Source organism: Pelodiscus sinensis, chromosome 2, assembly GCF_052426305.1.
Source record: "Pelodiscus sinensis isolate ZL-2025 chromosome 2, ASM5242630v1, whole genome shotgun sequence".
Classification (NCBI taxonomy): domain Eukaryota; kingdom Metazoa; phylum Chordata; order Testudines; family Trionychidae; genus Pelodiscus; species Pelodiscus sinensis.
In genome coordinates this window covers 67,928,311-67,936,582 of record NC_143053.1, presented here as the reverse complement: position 1 = coordinate 67,936,582, position 8,272 = coordinate 67,928,311, and positions in this window count along the sequence as shown.

Sequence of the window (8,272 nt, the reverse complement as noted above, 5' to 3'; positions counted from 1 at the left end):
AGGAAACTAATGAAGGTCTACAAGGACTTCACCATACACTATATTCAAACCAGCAGCAGATGGGTGTAAGAGTATAGAACCCAAATCCCTAAATGATTGAATATCAGGTGAAAATATTTAGTTATGCAGGTATTTGGATCTGGAACATCATCTGGGATGTTATTTAATTAATCTGATCCCAGATGGAGGAGAAGAGATGCTCTAATGTTTTAAGAATGTTATTCAGGTAATTGAATAGTTGACTAACCCCATGAATTCTTAGCAGTGAGTTGACTATTCTATAGCCAGTGCAACCCGGCCACACTCCTGAGGAGCCCCCTGCTATTCCTCACTGATGCCTCTGTCTCAGAGGCAGCAGTGCAGGGTGCCAGGTGGGAGCCAGTACACGAGGGGAGCCAGTTTAAAAAAAAAACAGCTCCCCTCACGGACCAGCTGCCTGTCACCATGCGCTGCTGCCTCCGATAAAGAGGTAGCAGCGCAGGGTGGCAGCAGTCCCTCTCTGCAGGGGGGGTCCAAACTCTGCGTGGATAGAGGCTTCTAGACGGGGAGGGGCAAGGGAGGCTGCCCTGAAGCAAGCAGCCTCTGTCTGCAGTGGCCCACGCTGGCTACAGACGGAGGCTTCTCCAGCACCAGCCCCTGGTCTGAAGGTAGCACCAGCACTGTGGACAGAGGTTGCTTCGCTGTAGCAGCCCCTGTCCGGGGGGGACGGGACAGGGCAGGATGTCACTCCTTTCCCCCTCCCCCAGGCTTATCGGTTGATCAACTACTTGTTCGCATCCCTGCTATGTTTCCCTCTAAATGCTAAATTGTGAGTAAAGCAGTAGCTCCTCTAGGCCCATGCTCTGCAGTAGAGAGAGGAAACAGATTAGCTATCTTAGATCAATGGGCTAAGTAGGCCTCCCCCCAAGAAGACTGATAAGTGTGGATGGCAGGAGACAAATCGCTTGATCATTGTCTTTGGTCCACCCTCTCTGGGGCACCTGGTGCTGGCCACTGTCGGCAGACAGGATACTGGGCTAGATGGACCTTTGGTCTGATCCAGTACAGCCGTTCTTATGTTCTTATGTGCATTTTGGTGGCATTCAACAGAGCTGCGAGTGTTCCTCTTGCTGCCTTTTGTAATGCAGAGACTTTGCTCCCTGTTCTGATTTCTGCTGAAGAGTTACGAGTGACTAACTAAATCTTGAAAACCAAATCACAATGCATGATGTTTTGCCAAAACCAAACCATGTGTCAGAGCATGCTTCTCTGGTCCCCGATACATAGACATAGCTATAGCATTTCAAATAACTTTGAAACTACCACCAGCATAACAGATGAAAGACAAAAATGTCCCTTAGTGAGTCATACACATTTTAAATATGTAGTATTGACCTATGGGCTGCCACGAAAGGAGCTGCTCCCCACTGCCTCTCTTCTTCCCCCATATGGAAGTCAAACCTGGATTAACTAATAGGTACTTCCACAGATGCCGTAAGGATGACACCTGATGACAAGGAGAAAAAAAATTGCGTAGCACTGCTCAAATTTGGCCTGGCTGTCCCTCTGATATGATAGAGGGACAGCTGTGCTAAACTTGAGTGGTGTGGGAGTTGTGTGAATGCAGGGCAGTTGATGGGAGTGAGCGGAACCGGGCCACTAGGACTGGGAATAAGTGTCCTAGTCTGTGAATGGGAGCAAAGCACTAAATAGCCAGGGGGATCCTGGAGGAAGCCAATAAGCTACTGGTGAGTTGTTGGTGGGGATAAACGGGCTGTTGGGAGGCAAGCAAGAGCTCCTGTGGTCAGAGGTATGAGTTGGTGCTACGGCAGCACTAGGTGTGAGGGAGCAGTAGAGTGAGATGTTAGAGGTTCTGACTGGTGGAACGGAGGTGTTGGGGACTCCAATGAGTGTGATGCGTGTCAGGACTTCTGGGATGTGTGTGAGAGATGTTGGGGTCATTTGTGAGGTGGAAGAGGCATTTAGGGGTGAGGAGTGGGGATTTCTGGGCTCTGTGTTGGGTGGAGTATGTATGGAGCGGGGAAGCTTGTGCAGTCTAGTTTACAGCAGGTGGGGACTCCCCAGTTTCCACAGTGCACAGGCACCAGACACTCTTTAAGCTGGACCTGACAGAAGTAGAGTGACCAGAGAGCAAGTGTGGAAAAAATCATGCTGGGATGGGGAGTAATAGGCACCTCTGAGAGACAAAGCCCTGAATACTGGGCCTGACCCTATAAAATTGGGATATCTATTCATCTTACATTGAAGTGTTCAATAGGCTGTCACTTGTCATCTTAAATGTAATTCAGTAATTTTCAATTACTTTTACCATTTTATTGGAACGTTTCCATTTTGCCAATGGAATAGATATCTATGAGCCAGAATGTAGCAATGTCTTTAACACACATTGGCTAACCAGGCTCACCAACAGTGGAGGGATAGAGGAGATAATTGACCCAGAGTCTGGCATTTCTAGGGGACCTAGGGCTCTGGCTGTTGCTGCAGTAGCAGCAGTGATGTCCACAGCCCTGGGCCCTTTACATTGCTGATGATGTGTTGGGCCATGTGCTCCAGCCAGCACAAAGAGCTGGGGTGGGGTGCACCACCTTCTAGGCAGCACTGAGGGCTCGGAGGAAGGGCACACCACAGTAGAAGCAGCACTGAGAGCCAGTTGTCCTCCACCCCACCCCTTCTGCCCTGGGCCTCTCCCCTCCTGGGAGCACAGAGCCGGCCCCCTCCACCTTGCATAGGGGCCCACAGAGGCTGTCAGCTCCACTGTGGCTAGCCATTGCATTGTGTGTTTTATAATAAAATATTATTTCATTCTGAAAAGTATGAGGCAGCATTCTGGTCAATTTATCAATAAAGTGAGACTTATGATTGTTATATTGAAGATGGCAGAGGAGGAAGTGGTTTCTTGTTCTCCACTTACTGTAGGTGGACTAGAAATGTTCTTATGGGAGGAAAAAAGCCTGCTATTTTGAATGTTCCAGACAAATCTAAAATGAAAAGGGTAAATAAATGCATTTAGATTAATTATTGTCCTCAACGGTTTAGGTAAGGGACCAACCTTCTTCCCAATTTCTATTCTCCATCTTTGTGCTAGATAGGTACTGAGTATAGCTATGGCTTATACATCTCAAAGGATCTTCATGTACTGAAAGTGTATGCTAACAGGTATGCTCATCCTTAACTATGGTTGTCAACAGAGTTCCCTCTAAGCTGGATGGCAGCACAGCTTCACAGCTGATTAATCAGCCCCACCCAGTCAGAGGATCAGGGCTCCATGCATGGAGCTGACTGCTGGTCAGAACTGATTAATCACCTGTGAAGCTGTGCTGCCACATCTTAGAGGGAACACTGGTCGCCAGTCCTCCCAGATTGTCCTGGAGTCACCAGGAATTAAAAATTACATCATGTGATGCAATCTCCAGGAATATGTCAAACCAAAATTGGCAACCTTATCCTTGACTGAATGGAGTAACAGTCCCCTACTTTTGAGTGGCAAGTAAATGAGGTGGAGTTTCATGAGGCCACTGTGGTTTTACCTTTCTCTTAGGAAGAATACCATTTATGTGGGAGCTAGCTACACTGTATTTAGAGTAACACTTTCCATTGCAAAAGTTTCTTGCAACTTTAAGAGCTCTACCACTTTCATTCTTTGCTGCAGGCCTTTGAAATTCAACAGGAAAAAAGCCGAAAGCCAGAAGTGCATTTTCTTTAACCCATGAAATTACATTTGGATTTAGCTAAGTATAAACTGTCAAAACACCAAGACGAATAGGAGAATACATATAAAATAGTATATTTAAAGAGTCTTATTTCAGTTGCAAATTCAAGCAAGCAACATGTTTTAAAATGCAGGTTTGTTTCCCTTGTGCATACGTGCTGTGGTACTCCATAACCACATATTTCTCTCATAGAATCCCTGCCTCTGGTACTACACAAACTAGATGCACAAAGTAGCAGGATGTATGGTCACCTATGCAACATCAATGTGGTTGCACGGGCAATCATACATTTGGCATCTCGTGTCAAATGCTTCACTTTGTGAGCTAATTAACACATCGTTTTCCTGTATGCTCTGGTATCTATAGTGAAAACAAGCAGGCAGAGCCTCAGACTCATCATCTCACTAGAAAACAAAAACAAGGCATATCCAGTAGTACAGTGCCCTCTAACAACACACTAGGACATTAATTCAGTACTGATTCAGATGCGAGAGTAAAAACTGCTGAATCACCAGCATTACTATCCCCAGCACCAACATGCCAGACAATAGCAAGGGACTGACCACCATCTCAGACGATTAGATATCTTCTATGATCACCCATCTGAGTACTAATCCTATTCATTTTCTGAGAACTGACTGGATCATGGCAGGCAAGTGGTGTGTCTGCAAGCTACTTGCAGTTTCTGCCATTTTGCCAGATGATCAGGCTGTGAAGTCCTGTTGAATGGGGGGGAGGGGGAGGAACCTTCTCATTTTCTGCTAAAGTTTCCAATATTGTTCCCTGACAATGGAATAATCTTTTGAGATTTGTAAATTAAACTGAGGAAAGCTAAAAACTTGAAGTCCAGCTAGGAGCTTTAATTTGAGGACTGTGATCATTTGCGAGACCTCTTTTTAGACATCTGGAAAACAGTAAGTAGTCACACTTCACCCCCCCCCCCCCCCACAGTATCTGCTAGCTTGCTCTATTTTAGTCCACCTGATAATTATTTTTCTCTTTGCTACCTGATTGACCAACGGCTACAATAAGAGAGAACCTGTATAAATGAAAGGCAGTTTAAAGAGCTTTCAAGTGACTCTGGTTGCTAAGGGAACCAAGTTCTATCTATACGCATTCAGAAATGTTAGCTGTCTGGGAAATCTAGCTGTCAGGAATTTATATTTTATCCTGTTCCTGGGAGGGGGGGGGGATTTAAAATAATTATTCCTACATGGTTCATGAGCATGTAGATAGATATACAGTATTGTAAACACTTTTTACATTGCTTCTTTTGGAAATAAAAAGTCTTATCCACACACTGGTTCCTCTTCTCTTTTCAGAACCCAGACTTCCTCCAGAAGAAAGATGGAGCCCTACAGTGAAGCGTAATCAACTAGGGAGTTTACAAGTACAATGACATTGTGATTGCCAAACATTTTCTGAAAGAAGAGCAGTAAAGATACAGAGTCTACAAAGGAAAGGAAGGGGTAAAGATTTGGACACTGAATCTGACTAATCGTAACACAAGAATTTATTTAATTCCTAAATCAAATGGACAGAGATCTTTCTCCTCTGTGATAATCTCTATGAAGTCACAACCCCTACAACTGTTTGAGATGGTAGCCCATAAAAAGAATCCAGATTGCTGTTAGTCAATTTCCCTATGGGCACTTCCTCATTGTGAGGAGTCTGAATCAACTTTACCTCATAAAATTAACCAGATGAGAATACCTGAAACTACGTATAGACTACAAAGGTAAGTTGGAAAAGGATACGCAAATTGCAAACCGCAATTTGCGCATCTTTTTCCGTTTCTCTGTCGAAAGAGGCTTTTCCAAAATTTGGCGTGTCTACACGGTGCCAAATTTCAGAAAAACCTGTTCTTTCGACACATCCCTTATGCCTCATAAAACGAGGTTTACAGGGATGGTGAAAGAGCACATCCGTTTTTCCAAATATTTTTTCGGAAAGGCGGACACATTCCTTGGATGTGGCATTGCTTTTCCAGGATACCTCCGGTGGAGATTTTTCATGCCTTCCTTGACAGAAACCCTCAAATATCCCACAATCCAACCCCTACGCAAGAAACCATTTCTTGTCTTTAAGGTTTCTCTTAATTATGGTTTAGTATCTAACCACTCCTTTTGAGGAAGGTCATTGGGAAGGTGCTGTTTGATCAACACCAACAGCATCTACTGTCCTTTCCAGTTTCTTGATCTACAGCCAAGTAGGATTTAGACCTGGGCAAGATGTCAATAATGTTAATGGTTCATAATCTGCTCAGAAGAACAGAGAAGTCAGCTGCTCTTACTGATACCATTTGATCTCTCACCAGACTTCTGTATTGTAGAACATGAAATGCTATAGAAGTTACTGCTGGATTTAATAGGAATAGACACAAAAATCACCATAAAGTAGTTCTATTAATTGCTTTTGGAAAGATCCCTGAGTTGTCTAGATTATTGTCTAAAATGACTACTATTCCTTCCAGATGTATTTTAGCTATTGGGCCGAAGAAGACTCATTTTTTTCTTTTCTTGTTGAATGTTTAAACAAAAAATACCATGAGAGATTGAGCGTTTTAGACTGTCAGTGCGCTGATAGCATTCAATTCTTAGTCTCCTTTTTCATTCAATTCTTAGTCTCCTTTTTCATCAGTCTTACATTATTTACTTGCTTTTCCAACGTCCGACAGAAATAAGGAGCAGACAAGAGTATACTAGGCTCTGACAGAAGAGACAACCAGAAAATAGCAATTTTACTCAATCAACTTGTCTGTTGGTTACAGGAAAATGCATTGAATCTGCATATGCACTACCCAACTCAGCTCTCTTGTGACATTACTTTTCTCTTTGCATCTTAATTAATGGTATGCACACAACACAGCTGTTTGCTTGACACAGCAGAACATTCTTGATTAGAAGGCGAATGGAATCAAGGAGGATCATCAATGCAGGGCAAAGATAATGAGACTTTCAAGAAGTGTTGGGATGGGAAGAAATTGTGAAAATTACTTTTTTTTAAAAAGGGAGTGATACTGAAACAATAAATATACTACTGATGATACTACAAGTAGTGTCATCAGTAAAGAACTAAGATTCAGTGTAACTTTTCAATCACTGCTACTTCAGATATCAAATTGAAACTGAATGCCAAAATTTTATAAAACTGCATTGACAGTAAGCTAGCAACACAATATACAAAACAAGGAAGGGTAAATGTGTAACTGAAACTTTAGCATGCAGGGGGCAATTGTGGTATTTGAAGAATGCCACCAAATGAGAAAAAAAGATGTGAGCATTTGATAACCACAAGGGGCTTGGACCTGACATCTTAATTCTGACTGTTCACGTGCACACAAGTACTGTGACAAAGCTGGCACTGGATGTACTCCATTTCATCTTCTGAAGTGAAGAATAAAGAAAGCGAAGTAAATGTAATAGCTATATTCAATACAAACAGCAGAGGGTGTAGATGCTACAATATGGTATCTATCATTGATAGGGATGCTAACCATAAACACGGCCGCAAGCTGTAAATGAATAATGGTAATTAATTGTGTGCCTAATTATATTTTAAGTACTCCCACACTAACTGACAGAAAGGCTTATGCTCAAACCTTAATATTGATCTACAAACATTGTGCCATGTAATAATGGAGCTGTTTGATTAGACATATGAATTGGCAACATCTGAAGATGAAAAACATAGAAAGAGATATTTCAACTCTATATGAGCCACAGACAAATTGCTGGTGTGTGCAGTGTTACACTGTGCAGTTTGTCTATTAAAGATATATTTGATTCTATTATGGATACTGAAATTAACTGTAATTATGGAAACGAGACTGAAAAGCATGTTACTGTTTTGTAGCATATGCAAATGTGCCCGTGTGACAGACATTTGCTTAGACAAATGATACAAGAAGAAAATGGGACTATGATCAATTTGTCAATCACTAAAAGCGACATTTGTGTATGCTGTAGATGATCACATTAGCAAGCAACTGAATGGATCATGTAAATTACTATGGCCAAATAATGCCACCATTACTCACTTTGGGTACGTCTAGACTACATGGCTCCGTCGACGGAGCCATGTAGATTTGTTGTTTTGGAAAAGGGAAATGAAGCCGCGATTTAAATGATTGCGGCTTCATTTACATTTACATGGTTGCCGCGCTGAGCTGACAAACAGCTGATCAGCTGTTTGTTGGCTCATGCGCTAGTCTGGACGTTCCCCCTGTCGACATCAAATCCCTTTGTCGGCAGCCCCGATAAACCTCATCCCACGAGGAATAACGGGGCTGCCGACAAAGGGCTTTGATGTCGACAGGGGAAACGTTCAGACTAGCGCGCGAGCCGACAAACAGCTAATCAGCTGTTTATCAGCTCAGCGCGGCAGCCATGTAAATGTAAATGAAGCCGCGATCATTTAAATCGCGGCTTCATTTCCCTTTGCTTACAACCCTAATCTACATGCCTCTGCCGACAGAGGCATGTAGTCTAGACACAGCCTTTGAGTAGTACCTGACTTGATGAGTAGTCTCATTAAACTGAATAGTGCTTGTCAGTGATGTT